General features: G+C 42.9%; 1 long non-coding RNA gene and 17 other non-coding genes across 18 annotated transcripts; all 18 read left to right on the forward strand.

Moving 5' to 3' along the window:
* The first annotated feature begins 62 nt into the window (after positions 1-62).
* TRNAP-UGG (transfer RNA proline (anticodon UGG)) lies at positions 63-134 on the forward strand. The gene has a single exon. It is a non-coding gene; the product is annotated as a tRNA-Pro (tRNA).
* Positions 135-697: 563 nt separating this feature from the next.
* TRNAP-UGG (transfer RNA proline (anticodon UGG)) lies at positions 698-769 on the forward strand. The gene has a single exon. It is a non-coding gene; the product is annotated as a tRNA-Pro (tRNA).
* Positions 770-1,974: 1,205 nt separating this feature from the next.
* Positions 1,975-2,046, forward strand: TRNAP-UGG (transfer RNA proline (anticodon UGG)). Its single transcript has one exon. It is a non-coding gene; the product is annotated as a tRNA-Pro (tRNA).
* A 1,907-nt stretch (positions 2,047-3,953) lies between these two features.
* On the forward strand, positions 3,954-4,025 carry TRNAR-ACG (transfer RNA arginine (anticodon ACG)). The gene has a single exon. It is a non-coding gene; the product is annotated as a tRNA-Arg (tRNA).
* A 722-nt stretch (positions 4,026-4,747) lies between these two features.
* Positions 4,748-4,819, forward strand: TRNAP-AGG (transfer RNA proline (anticodon AGG)). Its single transcript has one exon. It is a non-coding gene; the product is annotated as a tRNA-Pro (tRNA).
* An 86-nt stretch (positions 4,820-4,905) lies between these two features.
* On the forward strand, positions 4,906-4,977 carry TRNAP-AGG (transfer RNA proline (anticodon AGG)). The gene has a single exon. It is a non-coding gene; the product is annotated as a tRNA-Pro (tRNA).
* Positions 4,978-5,859: 882 nt separating this feature from the next.
* Positions 5,860-5,931, forward strand: TRNAR-ACG (transfer RNA arginine (anticodon ACG)). Its single transcript has one exon. It is a non-coding gene; the product is annotated as a tRNA-Arg (tRNA).
* A 2,313-nt stretch (positions 5,932-8,244) lies between these two features.
* TRNAR-ACG (transfer RNA arginine (anticodon ACG)) lies at positions 8,245-8,316 on the forward strand. The gene has a single exon. It is a non-coding gene; the product is annotated as a tRNA-Arg (tRNA).
* Positions 8,317-8,880: 564 nt separating this feature from the next.
* Positions 8,881-8,952, forward strand: TRNAP-UGG (transfer RNA proline (anticodon UGG)). Its single transcript has one exon. It is a non-coding gene; the product is annotated as a tRNA-Pro (tRNA).
* Positions 8,953-9,831: 879 nt separating this feature from the next.
* On the forward strand, positions 9,832-9,903 carry TRNAP-UGG (transfer RNA proline (anticodon UGG)). Its single transcript has one exon. It is a non-coding gene; the product is annotated as a tRNA-Pro (tRNA).
* A 404-nt stretch (positions 9,904-10,307) lies between these two features.
* On the forward strand, positions 10,308-10,379 carry TRNAP-UGG (transfer RNA proline (anticodon UGG)). Its single transcript has one exon. It is a non-coding gene; the product is annotated as a tRNA-Pro (tRNA).
* A 1,355-nt stretch (positions 10,380-11,734) lies between these two features.
* TRNAP-UGG (transfer RNA proline (anticodon UGG)) lies at positions 11,735-11,806 on the forward strand. The gene has a single exon. It is a non-coding gene; the product is annotated as a tRNA-Pro (tRNA).
* A 721-nt stretch (positions 11,807-12,527) lies between these two features.
* On the forward strand, positions 12,528-12,599 carry TRNAP-UGG (transfer RNA proline (anticodon UGG)). The gene has a single exon. It is a non-coding gene; the product is annotated as a tRNA-Pro (tRNA).
* Positions 12,600-14,759: 2,160 nt separating this feature from the next.
* On the forward strand, positions 14,760-14,831 carry TRNAP-AGG (transfer RNA proline (anticodon AGG)). The gene has a single exon. It is a non-coding gene; the product is annotated as a tRNA-Pro (tRNA).
* Positions 14,832-15,705: 874 nt separating this feature from the next.
* TRNAR-ACG (transfer RNA arginine (anticodon ACG)) lies at positions 15,706-15,777 on the forward strand. Its single transcript has one exon. It is a non-coding gene; the product is annotated as a tRNA-Arg (tRNA).
* An 812-nt stretch (positions 15,778-16,589) lies between these two features.
* Positions 16,590-17,421, forward strand: LOC149589416 (uncharacterized). Its single transcript, XR_016379728.1, has 2 exons — positions 16,590-17,008; positions 17,079-17,421. It is a non-coding gene; the product is annotated as an uncharacterized LOC149589416 (long non-coding RNA).
* Positions 17,422-20,975: 3,554 nt separating this feature from the next.
* On the forward strand, positions 20,976-21,047 carry TRNAP-AGG (transfer RNA proline (anticodon AGG)). The gene has a single exon. It is a non-coding gene; the product is annotated as a tRNA-Pro (tRNA).
* An 86-nt stretch (positions 21,048-21,133) lies between these two features.
* On the forward strand, positions 21,134-21,205 carry TRNAP-AGG (transfer RNA proline (anticodon AGG)). Its single transcript has one exon. It is a non-coding gene; the product is annotated as a tRNA-Pro (tRNA).
* Positions 21,206-22,623: the final 1,418 nt, after the last annotated feature.

A 22,623-nucleotide genomic window follows, 5' to 3' on the forward strand; every position in this document is an offset into this window, starting at 1 on the left:
ATTAGTTAAATTCAAGTATCTAAAGGTTAGGCCTATGAGTTGAGCATGTCTCTGATACGCATGGTCTGTTGGTCTAGGGGTATGATACTCGCTTTGGGTGCGAGTGGTCCCGGGTTCAAATCCCGGACGGACCCGAGTTTTTGAAGAAGTAACTTAGTGACTATTTAAATTCAACTATCTACAGGTTAGGCTTATGAGTTGAGCATGTCTCTGATACGCATGGTCCGTTGGTCTAGGAGTATGATACTCGCTTTGGGTGCGAGTGGTCCCGGGTTAATATCCCGGACGGACGCGAGTTTTTGAAGAAGTAATTTAGTGACAATTTAAATGCAACTAACTACAGGTTAGGCCTATGAAATGAGCATGTTTATGATACGCATGATCCGTTGATCTAGGGAAATGATACTCGCTTAAGGTGGGAATAGTCCCGGTTCAAATCCCGGACGGACCTTAGTTTTTGTAGAAGTAATTTAGTGACTATTTAAATGCAAATAACTACAGGTTAGGCCTATATATTGAGCATGTTTATGATACGCATGATCCGTTGGTCTAGAAGTTTGATACTCGTTTTGGGTGCGAGTCGTCCCCTGTTCAAATCCCGGACGGACCCGAGTTTTTGAAGAAGTAACTTAGTGACTATTTAAATTCAACTGTCTACAGATTAGGCCTATGAGTTGAGCATGTCTCTGATACGCATGGTCCGTTGGTCTAGGGGTATGATACTCGCTTTGGGTGCGAGTGGTCCCGGGTTCAAATCCCGGACGAACCCGAGTTTTTCATGAAGTATTTTAGTGACATTTAAATGCAAATAAATACAGGTTAGGCCTATGAGTTGAGCATGGCTCTGATACGCATGGTCCGTTGGTCTAGGGGTATGATACTCGCTTAGGGTGCGAGTGGTCCTTTGTTAAATTCCCGGACGGACCTGAGTTTTTGAAGAAGTAATTTAGTGACTATTTAAATGCAACTAGCTACAGGTTAGGCCTATATATTGAGCATGTTTATAATACGCATGATCCGTTGGTCTAGAAGTTTGATACTCGTTTTGGGTGCGAGTCGTCCCCTGTTCAAATCCCGGACGGACCCGAGTTTTTGAAGAAGTAACTTAGTGACTATTTAAATTCAACTGTCTACAGATTAGGCCTATGAGTTGAGCATGGCTCTGTTACGCATGGTCCGTTGGTCTAGTGGTATGATACTCGCTATGGTTGCGAGTGGTCCCGGGTGCAAATCCCGGACGGACCCGAGTTTTTCAAGAAGTATTTTAGTGACATTTAAATGCAACTAAATACAGGTTAGGCCTATATATTGAGCATGTTTATAATACGCATGATCCGTTGGTCTAGAGGTTTGGTACTCGCTTTGGGTGCGAGTGGTCCCCTGTTCAAATCCCGGACGGACCCGAGTTTTTGAAGAAGTAATTTAGTGACTATTTAAATTCAACTAACTACTGATTAGGCCTATGAAATGAGCATGTTTATGATACGCATAATCCGTTGGTCTAGGGATATGATACTCGCTTAAGGTGGGAATAGTCCCGGGTTCAATTCCCGGACGGACCCGAGTTTTTGAAGAAGTAATTTAGTGACTATTTAAATGCAACTAAATACAGTATAGGCCTTTGAGTTTAGCATGGCGCTGATACGCATGGTCCCTTGGTCTAGAGGTATGATACTCGCTTTGTGTGCGAGTGGTCCCGGGTTCAAATCCCGGACGGACCCGAGTTTTTGAAGAAGTAATTTAGTGACTATTTAAATGCAACTAACTACTAACTACAGGTTAGGCCTATATATTGAGCATGTTTATGATACGCATGATCCGTTAGTCTAGGGGTTTGATACTCGCTTTGGGTGCGAGTCGTCCCCTCTTCAAATCCCGGACCGACCCGAGTTTTTGAAGAAGAAGCTTAGTGATTAGTTAAATTCAACTATCTACAGGTTAGGCCTATGAGTTGAGCATGTCTCTGATACGCATGGTCTGTTGGTCTAGGGGTATGATACTCGCTTTGGATGCGAGTGGTCCCGGGTTCAAATCCCGGACGGACCCGACTTTTTGAAGAAGTAACTTAGTGACTATTTAAATTCAACTATCTACAGGTTAGGCTTATGAGTTGAGCATGTCTCTGATACGCATGGTCCGTTGGTCTAGGAGTATGATACTCGTTTTGGGTGCGAGTGGTTCCGGGTTCAAATCCCGGACGGACCCGAGTTTCTGAAGAAGTAATTTAGTGACTATTTAAATTCAAGTAGCTACAAGTTAGGCTTATGAGTTGAGCATGTCTCTGATACGCATGGTCCGTTGGTCTAGGGGAATGATACTCGCTTTGGGTGCGAGTGGTCCCGGGTTCAAATCACGGACGGACCCGAGTTTTTGAAGAAGTAACTTAGTGACTATTTAAATTCAACTATCTACAGGTTAGGCTTATGAGTTGAGCATGTCTCTGATACGCATGGTCCGTTGGTCTAGGAGTATGATACTCGTTTTGGGTGCGAGTGGTCCCGGGTTCAAATCCCGGACGGACCCGAGTTTCTGAAGAAGTAATTTAGTGTCTATTTAAATTCAACTAGCTACAGGTTAGGCTTATGAGTTGAGCATGTCTCTGATACGCATGGTCCGTTGGTCTAGGGGTATGATACTCGCTTTGTGTGCGAGTGGTCCCGGTTTCAAATCCCGGACGGGCCCGAGTTTTTGAAGAAGTAATTTAGTGTAGGGCTGTTCGATACTACTCGATGCCAACTTGGTATTGAGTACTTAAGTCTTTCGATACCGGTATCGAGTACCGTTTTTGGGATCCGATACTGGTATCGAGTACTTTCGAAAAATCCGAAGCATCGAGTACTTTATCCCCCTATCTTTTCCCCCTGGAATCGAAGGAACGTTTCTATTTGAAACTTGCGGCCAATCATTTGCTTTATATTTTAACACGTGAATGTTTCCCTCGTCGACATAGTTTAGTCTCTATACTCCATCCCTAGACCTAGAGTAGACTGACGTCAGACGTAGCTTCTTCAACCATAGCCCATTCGATCGACACAAGCTGCTAGTGCTATAGAATCCCGTTCAAAGAATTGGATTTACATATATAAGCGCGACTTTTGAAGAAAATTCGGAGTAACCGAAAATTAATATTAAGTTTTATAGGAGGAGGTATGTTTTTTGGCCAGTTCCTTCGTCCTATTGATACAAATGACCTGAAATTTAACTAAGACGCGTTTCGACGTGTTTTATTATACTTAAAAGAATTTAAATACGCAAAATCTATCATAGGTGGCGCTTTAAAAAAAAGTACTCGATACTTTGGGTATCGAGTATTTTTTTCACCGATACCGATACCCGGTATCGAGTACAATATTCAGTACTCGATACCGGTATCGATATCAAAAATCTTCGATACTCCCAGCCCTAATTTAGTGACTATTTAAATGCAACTAACTACAGGTTAGGCCTATATATTGAGCATGTTTATTATACGCATGATCCGTTGGTCTAGGGGTTTGATACTCGCTTTGGGTGCGAGTCGTCCCCTGTTCAAATCCCGGACGGACCCGAGTTTTTGAAGAAGTAATTTAGTGACTATTTAAATTCAACTAGCTACAGGTTAGGCTTATGAGTTGAGCATGTCTCTGATACGCATGGTCAGTTGCTCTAGGGGTATGATACTCGCTTTGTGTGCGAGTGGTCACGGGTTCAAAACCCGGACGGGCCCTAGTTTTTGAAGAAGTAATTTAGTGACTATTTAAATGCAACTAACTACAGGTTAGGCCTATATATTGAGCATGTTTATGATACGCATGATCCGTTGGTCTAGGGGTTTGATACTCGCTTTGGGTGCGAGTCGTCCCCTGTTCAAATCCCGGACCGACCATAGTTTTTGAAGATGGAAGCTTAGTGATTATTTAAATTCAACTATCTACAGGTTAGGCCTATGAGTTGAGCATGTCTGTGATACGCATGGTCCGTTGGTCTAGGGGTATGATACTCGCTTACGGTGCGAGTGGTCCCGGGTTCAAATCCAGGACGGACCCGAGTTTTTCAAGAAGTAATTTAGTGGTTATTTAAATGAAACTAGGTACAGGTTAGGCCTAAGAGTTTAGCATGGCTCTGATACGCATGATCCCTTGGTCTAGGGGTATGATACTCGCTTTGGGTGCGAGTGGTCCCGGGTTAAAATCCCGGACGGACCCGAGTTTTTGAAGAAGTAATTTAGTGACTATTTAAATGCAACTAACTACAGGTTAGGCCTATGAAATGAGCATGTTTATGATACGCATGATCCGTTGGTCTAGGGGTTTGATACTCGTTTTGGGTGCGAGTCGTCCCCTGTTAAAATCCCGGACCGACCCGAGTTTTTGAAGAAGTAATTTAGTGACTATTTAAATTCAACTAGCTACAGGTTAGGCTTATGAGTTGAGCATGTCTCTGATATGCATGGTCCGTTGGTCTAGGGGTATGGTACTCGCTTTGTGTGCGAGTGGTCCAGGTTTAAATCCCGGACGAGCCCGAGTTTTTGAAGAAGTAATATAGTGACTATTTAAATGCAACTAACTACAGGTTAGGCCTATATATTGAGCATGTTTATGATACGCATGATCCGTTGGTCTAGGGGTTTGATACTCGCTTTGGGTGCGAGTCGTCCCCTGTTCAAATCCCGGACCGACCCGAGTTTTTGAAGAATAAACTTAGAGATTATTTAAATTCAACTATCTACAGGTTAGGCCTATGAGTTGAGCATGTCACTGATACGCATGGTCCGTTGGTCTAGGGGTATTATACTCGCTTAGGGTGCGAGTGGTCCCGGGTTCAAATCCCGGACGGACCCGAGTTTTGAAGAAGTAACTTAGTGACTATTTAAATTCAACTATCTACAGGTTAGGCCTATGAGTTGAGCATGTCTCGGATACACATGGGCCGTTGGTCTAGGGGTATGATACTCGCTTAGGGTGCGAGTGGTCCCGGGTTCAAATCCCGGACGGACCCGAGTTTTTCAAGAAGTAATTTAGTGGTTATTTAAATGCAACTAACTACAGGTTAGGCCTATATATTGAGCATGTTTATGATACGCATGATCCGTTGGTCTTGGGGTTTGATACTCGTTTTGGGTGCGAGTCGTCCCCTGTTAAAATCCCGGACCGACCCGAGTTTTTGAAGAAGTAGCTTAGTGATTATTTAAATTCAACTATCTACTGGTTAGGCCTATAAGTTGAGCATGTCTCTGACACGCATGGTCCGTTGGTCTAGGGGTTTGATACTCGCTTAAGGTGGGAATAGTCCCGGGTTCAAATCCCGGACGGACCCGAGTTTTTGAAGAAGTAATTTAGTGACTATTTAAATGCAACTAACTACAGGTTAGGCCTATGAAATGAGCATGTTTATGATACGCATGATCCGTTGGTCTAGGGATATGATACTCGCTTAAGGTGGGCATAGTCCCGGGTTCAAATCCCGGACGGACCCGAGTTTTTGAAGAAGTAATTTAGTGACTATTTAAATGCAACTAACTACAGGTTAGGCCTATGAAATGAGCATGTTTATGATACGCATGATCCGGGGGTCTAGGGATATGATACTCGCTTAAGGTGGGAATAGTCCCGGGTTCAAATCCCGGACGGACCCGAGTTTTTGAAGAAGTAGCTTAGTGATTATTCAAATTAAACTATCTACAGATTAGGCCTATGAGTTGAGCATGTCTCTGTTACGCATGGTCCGTTGGTCTAGGGGTATGATACTCGCTTAGGGTGCGAGTCGTCCCCTGTTCAAATCCCGGACCGACCCGAGTTTTTGAAGAAGTACCTTAGTGATTATTTAAATTCAACTATCTACAGGTTAGGCCTATGAGTTGAGCATGTCTGTGATACGCATGGTCCGTTGGTCTAGGGGTATTATACTCGCTTACGGTGCGAGTGGTCCCGGGTTCAAATCCCGGACGGACCCGAGTTTTTCAAGAAGTAATTTAGTGGTTATTTAAATGCAACTAGGTACAGGTTAGGCCTAAGAGTTTAGCATGGCTCTGATACGCATGATCCCTTGGTCTAGGGGTATGATACTCGCTTTGGGTGCGAGTGGTCCCGGGTTAAAATCCCGGACGGACGCGAGTTTTTGAAGAAGTAATTTAGTGACTATTTAAATGCAACTAACTACAGGTTAGGCCTATGAAATGAGCATGTTTATGATACGCATGATCCGTTGGTCTAGGGATATGATACTCGCTTAAGGTGGGAATAGTCCCGGGTTCAAATCCCGGACGGACACGAGTTTTTGAAGAAGTAATTTAGTGACTATTTAAATGCAACTAACTACAGGTTAGGCCTATGAAATGAGCATGTTTATGATACGCATGATCCGTTGGTCTAGGGATATGATACTCGCTTAAGGTGTGAATAGTCCCGGGTTCAAATCCCGGACGGACCCGAGTTTTTCAAGAAGTAATTTAGTGACTATTTAAATGCAACTAACTACAGGTTAGGCCTATGAAATGAGCATGTTTATGATACGCATGATCCGGTGGTCTTGGGGTTTGATACTCGTTTTGGGTGCGAGTCGTCCCCTGTTAAAATCCCGGACCGACCCGAGTTTTTGAAGAAGTAGCTTAGTGATTATTTAAATTCAACTATCTACTGGTTAGGCCTATAAGTTGAGCATGTCTCTGACACGCATGGTCCGTTGGTCTAGGGGTATGATACTCGCTTTGTGTGCGAGTGGTCCCGAGTTCAAATCCCGGACGGGGCCGAGTTTTTGAAGAAGTAATTTAGTGACAATTTAAATGCAACTAACTACAGGTTAGGCCTATATATTGAGCATGTTTATGATACGCATGATCCGTTGGTCTAGGGGTTTGATACTCGCTTTGGGTGCGAGTCGTCCCCTGTTCAAATCCCGGACCGACCCGAGTTTTTGAAGAAGTAGCTTAGTGATTATTTAAATTCAACTATCTACTGGTTAGGCCTATGAGTTGAGCATGTCTCTGACACGCATGGTCCGTTGGTCTAGGGGTTTGATACTCGCTTTGGGTGCGAGTCGTCCCCTGTTCAAATCCCGGACGGACCCGAGTTTTTGAAGAAGTAATTTAGTGACTATTTAAATTCAACTAGCTACAGGTTAGGCTTATGAGTTGAGCATGTCTCTGATACGCATGGTCCGTTGGTCTAGGGGTATGATACTCGCTTTGTGTGCGAGTGGTCCCGAGTTCAAATCCCGGACGGGGCCGAGTTTTTGAAGAAGTAATTTAGTGACAATTTAAATGCAACTAACTACAGGTTAGGCCTATATATTGAGCATGTTTATGATACGCATGATCCATTGGTCTAGGGGTTTGATACTCGCTTTGGGTGCGAGTCGTCCCCTGTTCAAATCCCGGACCGACCCGAGTTTTTGAAGAAGTAGCTTAGTGATTATTTAAATTCAACTATCTACAGGTTAGGCCTTTGAGTTGAGCATGTCTCTTATACGCATGGTCCGTTGGTCTAGGGGTTTGATACTCGCTTTGGGTGCGAGTCGTCCCCTGTTCAAATACCGGACGGACCCGAGTTTTTCAAGAAGTAATTTAGTGGTTATTTAAATGCAACTAGGTACAGGTTTGGCCTAAGAGTTTAGCTTGGCTCTGATACGCATGATCCCTTGGTCTAGGGGTATGATACTCGCTTTGGGTGCGAGTGGTCCCGGGTTAAAATCCCGGACGGACGCGAGTTTTTGAAGAAGTAATTTAGTGACTATTTAAATGCAACTAACTACAGGTTAGGCCTATGAAATGAGCATGTTTATGATACGCATGATCCGTTGGTCTAGGGATATGATACTCGCTTAAGGTGGGCATAGTCCCGGGTTCAAATCCCGGACGGACCCGAGTTTTTGAAGAAGTAATTTAGTGACTATTTAAATGCAACTAACTACAGGTTAGGCCTATGAAATGAGCATGTTTATGATACGCATGATCCGGTGGTCTAGGGATATGATACTCGCTTAAGGTGGGAATAGTCCCGGGTTCAAATCCCGGACGGACCCGAGTTTTTGAAGAAGTAGCTTAGTGATTATTCAAATTAAACTATCTACAGATTAGGCCTATGAGTTGAGCATGTCTCTGATACGCATGGTCCGTTGGTCTAGGGGTATGATACTCGCTTAGGGTGCGAGTCGTCCCCTGTTCAAATCCCGGACCGACCCGAGTTTTTGAAGAAGTACCTTAGTGATTATTTAAATTCAACTATCTACAGGTTAGGCCTATGAGTTGAGCATGTCTGTGATACGCATGGTCCGTTGGTCTAGGGGTATGATACTCGCTTACGGTGCGAGTGGTCCCGGGTTCAAATTCCGGACGGACCCGAGTTTTTCAAGAAGTAATTTAGTGGTTATTTAAATGCAACTAGGTACAGGTTAGGCCTAAGAGTTTAGCATGGCTCTGATACGCATGATCCCTTGGTCTAGGGGTATGATACTCGCTTTGGGTGCGAGTGGTCCCGGGTTAAAATCCCGGACGGACGCGAGTTTTTGAAGAAGTAATTTAGTGACTATTTAAATGCAAATAACTACAGGTTAGGCCTATGAAATGAGCATGTTTATGATACGCATGATCCGTTGGTCTAGGGATATGATACTCGCTTAAGGTGGGAATAGTCCCGGGTTCAAATCCCGGACGGACCCGAGTTTTTGAAGAAGTAATTTAGTGACTATTTAAATGCAACTAACTACAGGTTAGGCCTATGAAATGAGCATGTTTATGATACGCATGATCCGTTGGTCTAAGGATATGATACTCGCTTAAGGTGTGAATAGTCCTGGGTTCAAATCCCGGACGGACCCGAGTTTTTCAAGAAGTAACTTAGTGACTATTTAAATTCAACTATCTACAGGTTAGGCCTATGAGTTGAGCATGTCTCAGATACGCATGGTCCGTTGGTCTAGGGGTATGATACTCGCTTTGGGTGCGAGTGGTCCCGGGTTCAAATCCCGGACGGACCCGAGTTTCGAACAAGTAATTTAGTGACTATTTAAATGCAACTAACTACAGGTTAGGCCTATGAGTTGAGCATGGCTCTGATACGCATGGTCCGTGGGTCTAGGGGTATGATACTCGCTTTAGGTGCGCGTGGTCCCGGGTTCAAATCCCGGACGGACCCGAGTTTCGAACAAGTAATTTAGTGACTATTTAAATGCAACTAACTACAGGTTAGGCCTATGAGTTGAGCATGGCTCTGATACGCATGGTCCGTTGGTCTAGGGGTATGATACTCGCTTTGGGTGCGAGTGGTCCCCTGTTCAAATCCCTAACGGGCCCGAGTTTTTGAACAAGTAATTTAGTGACTATTTAAATGCAACTAACTACAGGTTAGGCCTATGAGTTGAGCATGTCCCTGATACGCATGGTCCGTTGGTCTAGGGGTGTGATACTCGCTTTGGGTGCGAGTGGTCCCGTGTTCAAATCCCGGACGGACCCGAGTTTTTGAAGATGTAACTTAGTGACTATTTAAATTCAACTATCTACAGGTTAGGCCTATGAGTATAGCATGTCTCTGATACGCATGGGCCGTTGGTCTAGGGGTATGATACTCGCTTTGGGTGCGAGTGGTCCCGTGTTCAAATCCCGGACGGACCCGAGTTTTTGAAGAAGTAATTTAGTGACTATTTAAATGCAACTAACTACAGGTTAGGCCTATGAGTTGAGCATGTCTTTGAGACGCATGGTCCGTGGGTCTAGGGGTATGATACTCGCTTTGGATGCGCGTGGTCCCGGGTTCAAATCCCGGACGGACCCGAGTTTCGAACAAGTAATTTAGTGACTATTTAAAAGCAACTAACTACAGGTTAGGCCTATGAGTTGAGCATGTCTCTGATAAGCATGGTCCGTTGGTCTAGGGGTATGATACTCGCATTGGGTGCGAGTGGTCCCGGGTTCAAATCCCGGACGGACCCTAGTTTTTGAAGATGTAACTTAGTGACTATTTAAATTCAACTATCTACAAGTTAGATCTATGAGTTGAGCATGTCTCTGATACGCATGGTCCGTTGGTCTAGGGGTGTGATACTCGCTTAGGGTGCGAGTAGGCCCGGGTTCAAATCCCGGACGGACCCGAGTTTTTCAAGAAGTAATTTAGTGACTATTTAAATTCATCTAGCTACAGGTAAGGCCTATGAGTTGAGCATGTATCTGATACGCATGGTCCGTTGGTCTAGGGGTATGATACTCGCTTTGGGTACGAGTGGTCCTATGTTCAAATCCCGGACGGACCCGAGTTTCGAACAAGTAATTTAGTGACTATTTAAATGCAACTAACTACAGGTTAGGCCTATGAGTTGAGCATGGCTCTGATACGCATGGTCCGTTGGTCTAGGGGTATGATACTCGCTTTGGGTGCGAGTGGTCCCGGGTTCAAATCCCGGACGGACCCGAGTTTCGGACAAGTAATTTAGTGACTATTTAAATGCAACTAACTACAGGTTAGGCCTATGAGTTGAGCATGTCTCTGAGACGCATGGTCCGTGGGTCTAGGGGTATGATACTCGCTTTGGGTGCGCGTGGTCCCGGGTTCAAATCCCGGACGGACCCGAGTTTCGAACAAGTAATTTAGTGACTATTTAAATGCAACTAACTACAGGTTAGGCCTATGAGTTGAGCATGTCTCTGATAAGCATGGTCCGTTGGTTTAGGGGTATGATACTCGCATTGGGTGCGAGTGGTCCCGGGTTCAAATCCCGGACGGACCCTAGTTTTTGAAGATGTAACTTAGTGACTATTTAAATTCAACTATCTACAAGTTAGATCTATGAGTTGAGCATGTCTCTGATACGCATGGTCCGTTGGTCTAGGGGTGTGATACTCGCTTAGGGTGCGAGTAGGCCCGGGTTCAAATCCCGGACGGACCCGAGTTTTTCAAGAAGTAATTTAGTGACTATTGAAATGCAACTAACTACAGGTTAGGCCTATGAGTTGAGCATGTCCCTGATACGCATGGTCCGTTGGTCTAGGGGTGTGATACTCGCTTTGGGTGCGAGTGGTCCCGTGTTCAAATCCCGGACGGACCCGAGTTTTTGAAGATGTAACTTAGTGACTATTTAAATTCAACTATCTACAGGTTAGGCCTATGAGTATAGCATGTCTCTGATACGCATGGGCCGTTGGTCTAGGGGTATGATACTCGCTTTGGGTACGAGTGGTCCCCTGTTCAAATCCCGGACGGACCCGAGTTTTTGAAGAAGTAACTTAGTGACTATTTAAATTCAACTATCTACAGGTTAGGCCTATGAGTTGAGCATGTCCCAGATACGCATGGTCCGTTGGTCTAGGGGTATGATACTCGCTTTGGGTGCGAGTGGTCCTGTTAAAATCCCGGACCGACCCGAGTTTTTGAAGAAGTAGCTTAGTGATTATTTAAATTCAACTATCTACAGCTTAGGCCTATGAGTTGAGCATGTCTCTGACACGCATGGTCCGTTGGTCTAGGGGTTTGATACTCGCTTTGGGTGCGAGTCGTCCCCTGTTCAAATCCCGGACGGACCCGAGTTTTTGAAGAAGTAATTTAGTGACTATTTAAATTCAACTAGCTACAGGTTAGGCTTATGAGTTGAGCATGTCTCTGATACGCATGGTCAGTTGGTCTAGGGGTATGATACTCGCTTTGTGTGCGAGTGGTCACGGGTTCAAAACCCGGACGGGCCCTAGTTTTCGAACAAGTAATTTAGTGACTATTTAAATGCAACTAACTACAGGTTAGGCCTATGAGTTGAGCATGGCTCTGATACGCATGGTCCGTTGGTCTAGGGGTATGATACTCGCTTTGGGTGCGAGTGGTCCCGGGTTCAAATCCCGGACGGACCCGAGTTTCGGACAAGTAATTTAGTGACTATTTAAATGCAACTAACTACAGGTTAGGCCTATGAGTTGAGCATGTCTCTGAGACGCATGGTCCGTGGGTCTAGGGGTATGATACTCGCTTTGGGTGCGCGTGGTCCCGGGTTCAAATCCCGGACGGCCCCGAGTTTCGAACAAGTAATTTAGTGACTATTTAAATGCAACTAACTACAGGTTAGGCCTATGAGTTGAGCATGTCTCTGATAAGCATGGTCCGTTGGTTTAGGGGTATGATACTCGCATTGGGTGCGAGTGGTCCCGGGTTCAAATCCCGGACGGACCCTAGTTTTTGAAGATGTAACTTAGTGACTATCTAAATTCAACTATCTACAAGTTAGATCTATGAGTTGAGCATGTCTCTGATACGCATGGTCCGTTGGTCTAGGGGTGTGATACTCGCTTAGGATGCGAGTAGGCCCGGCTTCAAATCCCGGACGGACCCGAGTTTTTCAAGAAGTAATTTAGTGACTATTTAAATTCAACTAGCTACAGGTTAGGCTTATGAGTTGAGCATGTCTCTGATACGCATGGTCAGTTGGTCTAGGGGTATGATACTCGCTTTGTGTGCGAGTGGTCACGGGTTCAAAACCCGGACGGGCCCTAGTTTTCGAACAAGTAATTTAGTGACTATTTAAATGCAACTAACTACAGGTTAGGCCTATGAGTTGAGCATGGCTCTGATACGCATGGTCCGTTGGTCTAGGGGTATGATACTCGCTTTGGGTGCGAGTGGTCCCGGGTTCAAATCCCGGACGGACCCGAGTTTCGGACAAGTAATTTAGTGACTATTTAAATGCAACTAACTACAGGTTAGGCCTATGAGTTGAGCATGTCTCTGAGACGCATGGTCCGTGGGTCTAGGGGTATGATACTCGCTTTGGGTGCGCGTGGTCCCGGGTTCAAATCCCGGACGGCCCCGAGTTTCGAACAAGTAATTTAGTGACTATTTAAATGCAACTAACTACAGGTTAGGCCTATGAGTTGAGCATGTCTCTGATAAGCATGGTCCGTTGGTTTAGGGGTATGATACTCGCATTGGGTGCGAGTGGTCCCGCGTTCAAATCCCGGACGGACCCTAGTTTTTGAAGATGTAACTTAGTGACTATCTAAATTCAACTATCTACAAGTTAGATCTATGAGTTGAGCATGTCTCTGATACGCATGGTCCGTTGGTCTAGGGGTGTGATACTCGCTTAGGATGCGAGTAGGCCCGGCTTCAAATCCCGGACGGACCCGAGTTTTTCAAGAAGTAATTTAGTGACTATTTAAATTCAACTAGCTACAGGTTAGGCCTATGAGTTGAGCATGTATCTGATACGCATGGTCCGTTGGTCTAGGGGTATGATACTCGCTTTGGGTACGAGTGGTCCTATGTTCAAATCCCGGACGGACCCGAGTTTCGAACAAGTAATTTAGTGACTATTTAAATGCAACTAACTACAGGTTAGGCCTATGAGTTGAGCATGGCTCTGATACGCATGGTCCGTTGGTCTAGGGGTATGATACTCGCTTTGGGTACGAGTGGTTCCCTGTTCAAATCCCGGACGGACCCGAATTTTTTACGAAGTAACTTAGTGACTATTTAAATTCAACTATCTACAGGTTAGGCCTATGAGTTGAGCATGTCTCAGATACGCATGGTCCGTTGGTCTAGGGGTATGATACTAGCTTTGGGTGCGAGTGGTCCCGGGTTCAAATCCCGGACGGACCCGAGTTTCGGACAAGTAATTTAGTGACTATTTAAATGCAACTAACTACAGGTTATTCCTATGAGTTGAGCATTTCTCTGAGACGCATGGTCCGTGGGTCTAGGGGTATGATACTCGCTTTGGGTGCGCGTGGTCCCGGGTTCAAATCCCGGACGGACCCGAGTTTCGAACAAGTAATTTAGTGACTATTTAAATGCCTCTAACTACAGGTTAGGCCTATGAGTTGAGAATGTCTCTGATACGCATGGTCCGTTGGTCTAGGGGTATGATACTCGCTTTTAGTGTAGGGCTGTTCGATACTACTCGATGCCAACTTGGTATTGAGTACTTAAGTCTTTCGATACCGGTATCGAGTACCGTTTTTGGGATCCGATACTGGTATCGAGTACTTTCAAAAAATCCGAAGCATCGAGTACTTTATCCCCCTATCTTTTCCCCCTGGAATCGAAGGAACGTTTCTATTTGAAACTTGCGGCCAATCATTTGCTTTATATTTTAACACGTGAATGTTTCCCTCGTCGACATAGTTTAGTCTCTATACTCCATCCCTAGACCTAGAGTAGACTGACGTCAGACGTAGCTTCTTCAACCATAGCCCATTCGATCGACACAAGCTGCTAGTGCTATAGAATCCCGTTCAAAGAATTGGATTTACATATATAAGCGCGACTTTTGAAGAAAATTCGGAGTAACCGAAAATTAATATTAAGTTTTATAGGAGGAGGTATGTTTTTTGGCCAGTTCCTTCGTCCTATTGATACAAATGACCTGAAATTTAACTAAGACGCGTTTCGACGTGTTTTATTATACTTAAAAGAATTTAAATACGCAAAATCTATCATAGGTGGCGCTTTAAAAAAAAGTACTCGATACTTTGGGTATCGAGTATTTTTTTCACCGATACCGATACCCGGTATCGAGTACAATATTCAGTACTCGATACCGGTATCGATATCAAAAATCTTCGATACTCCCAGCCCTAATTTAGTGACTATTTAAATGCAACTAACTACAGGTTAGGCCTATATATTGAGCATGTTTATTATACGCATGATCCGTTGGTCTAGGGGTTTGATACTCGCTTTGGGTGCGAGTCGTCCCCTGTTCAAATCCCGGACCGACCCGAGTTTTTGAAGAATAAACTTAGAGATTATTTAAATTCAACTATCTACAGGTTAGGCCTATGAGTTGAGCATGTCACTGATACGCATGGTCCGTTGGTCTAGGGGTATGATACTCGCTTAGGGTGCGAGTGGTCCCGGGTTCAAATCCTGGACGGGCCCTAGTTTTTGAAGAAGTAATTTAGTGACTATTTAAATGCAACTAACTACAGGTTAGGCCTATGAAATGAGCATGTTTATGATCCGTTGGTCTAGGGATATGATACTCGCTTAAGGTGGGAATAGTCCCGGGTTCAAATCCCGGACGGACCCGAGTTTTTCAAGAAGTAATTTAGTGACTATTTAAATGCAACTAACTACAGGTTAGGCCTATATATTGAGCATGTTTATGATACGCATGATCCGTTGGTCTAGGGGTTTGATACTGGTTTTGGCTGCGAGTCGTCCCCTGTTAAAATCCCGGACCGACCCGAGTTTTTGAAGAAGTAGCTTAGTGATTATTTAAATTCAACTATCTACAGCTTAGGCCTATGAGTTGAGCATGTCTCTGACACGCATGGTCCGTTGGTCTAGGGGTTTGATACTCGCTTTGGGTGCGAGTCGTCCCCTGTTCAAATCCCGGACGGACCCGAGTTTTTGAAGAAGTAATTAAGTGACTATTTAAATTCAACTAGCTACAGGTTAGGCTTATGAGTTGAGCATGTCTCTGATACGCATGGTCAGTTGGTCTAGGGGTATGATACTCGCTTTGTGTGCGAGTGGTCACGGGTTCAAAACCCGGACGGGCCCTAGTTTTTGAAGAAGTAATTTAGTGACTATTTAAATGCAACTAACTACAGGTTAGGCCTATATATTGAGCATGTTTATGATACGCATGATCCGTTGGTCTAGGGGTTTGATACTCGCTTTGGGTGCGAGTCGTCCCCTGTTCAAATCCCGGACCGACCCGAGTTTTTGAAGATGGAAGCTTAGTGATTATTTAAATTCAACTATCTACAGGTTAGGCCTATGAGTTGAGCATGTCTGTGATACGCATGGTCCGTTGGTCTAGGGGTATGATACTCGCTTACGGTGCGAGTGGTCCCGGGTTCAAATCCAGGACGGACCCGAGTTTTTCAAGAAGTAATTTAGTGGTTATTTAAATGAAACTAGGTACAGGTTAGGCCTAAGAGTTTAGCATGGCTCTGATACGCATGATCCCTTGGTCTAGGGGTATGATACTCGCTTTGGGTGCGAGTGGTCCCGGGTTAAAATCCCGGACGGACCCGAGTTTTTGAAGAAGTAATTTAGTGACTATTTAAATGCAACTAACTACAGGTTAGGCCTATGAAATGAGCATGTTTATGATACGCATGATCCGTTGGTCTAGGGGTTTGATACTCGTTTTGGGTGCGAGTCGTCCCCTGTTAAAATCCCGGACCGACCCGAGTTTTTGAAGAAGTAGCTTAGTGATTATTTAAATTCAACTATCTACAGGTTAGGCCTTTGAGTTGAGCATGTCTCTGATACGCATGGTCCGTTGGTCTAGGGGTTTGATACTCGCTTTGGGTGCGAGTCGTCCCCTGTTCAAATCCCGGACGGACCCGAGTTTTTGAAGAAGTAATTTAGTGACTATTTAAATTCAACTAGCTACAGGTTAGGCTTATGAGTTGAGCATGTCTCTGATATGCATGGTCCGTTGGTCTAGGGGTATGATACTCGCTTTGTGTGCGAGTGGTCCAGGTTTAAATCCCGGACGAGCCCGAGTTTTTGAAGAAGTAATTTAGTGACTATTTAAATGCAACTAACTACAGGTTAGGCCTATATATTGAGCATGTTTATGATACGCATGATCCGTTGGTCTAGGGGTTTGATACTCGCTTTGGGTGCGAGCCGTCCCCTGTTCAAATCCCGGACCGACCCGAGTTTTTGAAGAATTCTAGGAGAGCGATAGCTCTCTTAGATAAGACCTCATACCGACTTTAATGTATAAGGATGGTTTTTTGATTGGTTATAACTTTTTTTGTATCGTATTAACTGCTTTGAAAAAATTCCACAGAACTACAATTCGGGCCCTCAATATGTGGTTAAAATTTCAAGAAGATCCACCCATTAGTTTATTGTATAAAAAATAAAGTTGCTAAGGGTGGTTTTCATTTCCATAAAATTAATCAGCCCTTTTGGTGAAAAAGTTAAATTTTCCCATAGAAATAACATGGAGTTTTTTTCAAATTTAGCCATTTTGTGGCCACCTTTTTGACATGAAATATTCGTTTGTTACGTTTGGGAACGGTTTGATATCAAAATTTAAACCTTTTTCTAGGACCATTTTTAAGGTTTTTGAGAAAAATTAATTTTAAGTATGTTTAATTTTAAATTTTAAAAACTACCCCAATCTGCGATATTTAGATGGATACACTGTTTTATTAGGAAATATCAGCGCAGCCAATATTGGCCTTTTTTAACGTATAGTTGCCTCATAATAATCCGATTGTTTCTTCTTAATGCCTTTTGGTTGGAATGGCCTATCGATAGTGAGATAAGACGGCTTTAATATTGCTGCAGTGACGTTGACGCGGCCGCTACAGCGACGCCATCAAAACACACGGGTCTAAATTGTCGCGGATATAGTCAAATTCAAACTAGCTTAATGGACATTTTAACTTTTCCCTGCTAATTATTCTGGATTACCAATAAAAGATAATTAAACTAGACTCCCAATTAAAGATAAATAAACTAGATTACGAATTTAAATAATTAAAGTAGTTTACCAATTAAACGTTCTTAAAATAAATTATCAATTAGAGTTAATTAAACTAGACTACAAATTAGAGGTTATTAAACTAGATTACGAATTAATGGTTACTAATTAAATTACGAATTAATGGTTACTAATTAAATTACGAATTAAGGGTTACTAATTAAATTATCAATTAAGGGTAATTAATCTAGATTACCAATTAAGGGTAATTAATCTAGATTACCAATTAAGGGTAATTAATCTAGATTACCAATTAAGGGTAATTAATCTAGATTACCAATTAAGGGTAATTAATCTAGATTAGAAATTAAGGGTAATTAATCTAGATTACCAATTAAGGGTAATTAATCTAGATTACCAATTAAGGGTAATTAATCTAGATTACCAATTAAGGGTAATTAATCTAGATTACCAATTAAGGGTAATTAAACTAGATTACCGACGACTGGTAATTAAACCAGATTACCGACGACTGGTAATTAATTCAGATTACCGACGAATGGTAATTAAACCAGATTACCGACGACTGGTAATTAAGCTAGATTACGGACGACTGGTAATTAAGCTAGATTACGGACGACTGGTAATTAAGCTAGATTACGGACGACTGGTAATTAAGCTAGATTACCGACGACTGGTAATTAAGCTAGATTACCGACAAATGGTAATTAAGCTACATTACCGACGAATGGTAATTAAGCTAGATTACCGACAATCGGTAATTAAGCTACATTACAGACGAATGGTAATTAAGCTAGATTACCGACGACTGGTAATACCGACGACCGGTAATTAAGCTAGATTACCGACGACCGGTAATTAAGCTAGATTAACGACGACCGGTAATTAAGCTAGATAACCGACGACCGGTAATCAAGCTAGATTACCGACGACCGGTAATTAAGCTAGATTACCGACGACCGGTAATTAAGCTAGATTACCGACGACTGGTAATACCGACGACCGGTAATTAAGCTAGATTACCGACGACCGGTAATTAAGCTAGATTAACGACGACCGGTAATTAAGCTAGATTACCGACGACCGGTAATTAAGCTAGATTACCGACGATCGGTAATTAAGCTAGATTACCGACGACCGGTAATTAAGCTAGATTACCGACGACCGGTAATTAAGCTAGATTACCGACGACCGGTAATTAAGCTAGATTACCGACGACCGGTAATTAAGCTAGATTACCGACGATCGGTAATTAAGCTAGATTACCGACGATCGGTAATTAAGCTAGATTACCGACGACCGGTAATTAAGCTAGATTAACGACGATCGGTAATTAAGCTAGATTACCGACGACCGGTAATTAAGCTAGATTACCGACGACCGGTAATTAAGCTAGATTACCGACGACCGGTAATTAAGCTAGATTACCGACGACCGTTAATTAAGCTAGATTACCGACGATCGGTAATTAAGCTAGATTACCGACGATCGGTAATTAAGCTAGATTACCGATAACCGGTAATTAAGCTAGATTAACGACGATCGGTAATTAAGCTAGATTACCGACGACCGGTAATTAAGCTAGATTACCGACGACCGGTAATTGAGCTAGATTACCGACGACCGGTAATTAAGCTAGATTACCGACGACCGGTAATTAAGCTAGACTAACGACGACCGGTAATTAAGCTAGATTACCAACGACCAGTAATTAAGCTAGATTACCGACGACCGGTAATTAAGCTAGATTACCGACGACCGGTAATTAAGCTAGATTACCGACGACCGGTAATTAAGCTAGATTACCGACGACCGGTAATTAAGCTAGATTACCGACGACCGGTAATTAAGCTAGATTACCGACGACTGGTAATTTAGCCGCATTACCGACGACTGGTAATTTAGCCGCATTACCGACGACTGGTAATTTAGTCGCATTACCGACGACTAGTAATTTAGCCGTATTACCGACGACCGGTAATTAAGCTAGATTAACGACGACCGGTAATTAAGCTAGATTACCGACGACCGGTAATTAAGCTAGATTACTGACGACCGGTAATTAAGCTAGATTACCGACGACCGGTAATTAAGCTACATTACAGACGAATGGTAATTAAGCTAGATTACCGACGACTGGTAATACCGACGACCGGTAATTAAGCTAGATTACCGACGACCGGTAATTAAGCTAGATTACCGACGACCGGTAATTAAGCTAGATTACCGACGACCGGTAATTAAGCTAGATTACCGACGATCGGTAATTAAGCTAGATTACCGACGACCGGTAATTAAGCTAGATTACCGACGACCGGTAATTAAGCTAGATTAACGACGACCGGTAATTAAGCTAGATTAACGACGACCGGTAATTAAGCTAGATTACCGACGACTGGTAATTAAGCTAGATTACCGACGACCGGTAATTAAGCTAGATTACCGACGACCGGTAATTAAGCTAGATTACCGACGACCGGTAATTAAGCTAGATTACCGACGACTGGTAATTTAGCCGCATTACCGACGACTGGTAATTTAGTCGCATTACCGACGACTAGTAATTTAGCCGTATTACCGACGGCTGGTATTTAAGCTAGATTACCGATGGACGCGCAACGGCCTAGGACTTTTTCTCCCATATTTTCTAAAGAATTTTAATTAATATGAAGACTGAAGTGACAGATATTAATAAAATCTGTCATTGTAGACAAAGACTGGAAAGTGTAAAAGATAAGGTTTGAAAATGAACTGCCTGAAGTAACAGATATTAAAATTTTCACTTTTGAAGACATCATTATAAAACATCAATTATTTTAAAAAATTCTTATCTTACTTTTTTTCACCAAAATTTCATTTTCCCAAAATATTTTTCAGCAATATTTACCAACTATTTTGTCCTCAATAGTAGTTGTCACCAAGAAGGGTTTAAGGGATACTAGCTTGGTACTGCTTTTACTTTCAACTAACATTTGATTCTAGGAGATTCAAATGCTTGGATATCTGAAAAGATTTCTCTTGAAGAGTTTAAATTTTTATATTTTAAAATTGAAAATATTGCGAAGCGGAAAATAATATAGGCCTTTTCTTTGTGATTTAGTTATTAGTGTCGAAAAGATCTGTAGATTAATCGTGATCTTTGAGAGCAACACAGCACGTTAATATTTAATACTTTGAAAGCTTTACAATTTAAGAATATGTTTTGTAAAGTTTTAATACGGTTTATATTTTGTAAGCTCTCAACGATTTTCTCACGTTATAGGGTCAATTTTCTACCTAATTTTAAATATTTGATAAAAAATAAAATGTAAAGCCGTAATATTTTTAAATAACGCGCATGTTCCTTTTTAAAATACTTTCCCGAAGTAATTTTGGTGAAAAAAAGTAAGATAAGAATTTTTTAAAATAATTGATGTTTTATAATGATGTCTTCAAAAGTGAAAATTTTAATATCTGTTACTTCAGGCAGTTCATTTTCAAACCTTATCTTTTACACTTTCCAGTCTTTGTCTACAATGACAGATTTTATTAATAAACTTAGAGATTATTTAAATTCAACTATCTACAGGTTAGGCCTATGAGTTGAGCATGTCACTGATACGCATGGTCCGTTGGTCTAGGGGTATTATACTCGCTTAGGGTGCGAGTGGTCCCGGGTTCAAATCCCGGACGGACCCGAGTTTTGAAGAAGTAACTTAGTGACTATTTAAATTCAACTATCTACAGGTTAGGCCTATGAGTTGAGCATGTCTCGGATACACATGGGCCGTTGGTCTAGGGGTATGATACTCGCTTAGGGTGCGAGTGGTCCCGGGTTCAAATCCCGGACGGACCCGAGTTTTTCAAGAAGTAATTTAGTGGTTATTTAAATGCAACTAACTACAGGTTAGGCCTATATATTGAGCATGTTTATGATACGCATGATCCGTTGGTCTTGGGGTTTGATACTCGTTTTGGGTGCGAGTCGTCCCCTGTTAAAATCCCGGACCGACCCGAGTTTTTGAAGAAGTAGCTTAGTGATTATTTAAATTCAACTATCTACTGGTTAGGCCTATAAGTTGAGCATGTCTCTGACACGCATGGTCCGTTGGTCTAGGGGTTTGATACTCGCTTAAGGTGGGAATAGTCCCGGGTTCAAATCCCGGACGGACCCGAGTTTTTCTAGAAGTAATTTAGTGACTATTTAAATGCAACTAACTACAGGTTAGGCCTATATATCGAGCATGTTTATGATACGCATGATCCGTTGGTCTTGGGGTTTGATACTCGTTTTGGGTGCGAGTCGTCCCCTGTTAAAATCCCGGACCGACCCGAGTTTTTGAAGAAGTAGCTTAGTGATTATTTAAATTCAACTATCTACTGGTTAGGCCTATGAGTTGAGCATGTCTCTGACACGCATGGTCCGTTGGTCTAGGGGTTTGATACTCGCTTTGGGTGCGAGTCGTCCCCTGTTCAAATCCCGGACGGACCCGAGTTTTTGAAGAAGTAATTTAGTGACTATTTAAATTCAACTAGCTACAGGTTAGGCTTATGAGTTGAGCATGTCTCTGATACGCATGGTCCGTTGGTCTAGGGGTATGATACTCGCTTTGTGTGCGAGTGGTCCCGAGTTCAAATCCCGGACGGGGCCGAGTTTTTGAAGAAGTAATTTAGTGACAATTTAAATGCAACTAACTACAGGTTAGGCCTATATATTGAGCATGTTTATGATACGCATGATCCGTTGGTCTAGGGGTTTGATACTCGCTTTGGGTGCGAGTCGTCCCCTGTTCAAATCCCGGACCGACCCGAGTTTTTGAAGAAGTAGCTTAGTGATTATTTAAATTCAACTATCTACAGGTTAGGCCTTTGAGTTGAGCATGTCTCTTATACGCATGGTCCGTTGGTCTAGGGGTTTGATACTCGCTTTGGGTGCGAGTCGTCCCCTGTTCAAATACCGGACGGACCCGAGTTTTTCAAGAAGTAATTTAGTGGTTATTTAAATGCAACTAGGTACAGGTTTGGCCTAAGAGTTTAGCTTGGCTCTGATACGCATGATCCCTTGGTCTAGGGGTGTGATACTCGCTTTGGGTGCGAGTGGTCCCGGGTTAAAATCCCGGACGGACGCGAGTTTTTGAAGAAGTAATTTAGTGACTATTTAAATGCAACTAACTACAGGTTAGGCCTATGAAATGAGCATGTTTATGATACGCATGATCCGTTGGTCTAGGGATATGATACTCGCTTAAGGTGGGCATAGTCCCGGGTTCAAAT

The sequence above is a fragment of the Phalangium opilio genome, unplaced genomic scaffold (genome assembly GCF_054372755.1).
Source record: "Phalangium opilio isolate 3A_F unplaced genomic scaffold, DU_Popi_V2 ptg000523l_1, whole genome shotgun sequence".
Taxonomy (NCBI): domain Eukaryota; kingdom Metazoa; phylum Arthropoda; class Arachnida; order Opiliones; family Phalangiidae; genus Phalangium; species Phalangium opilio.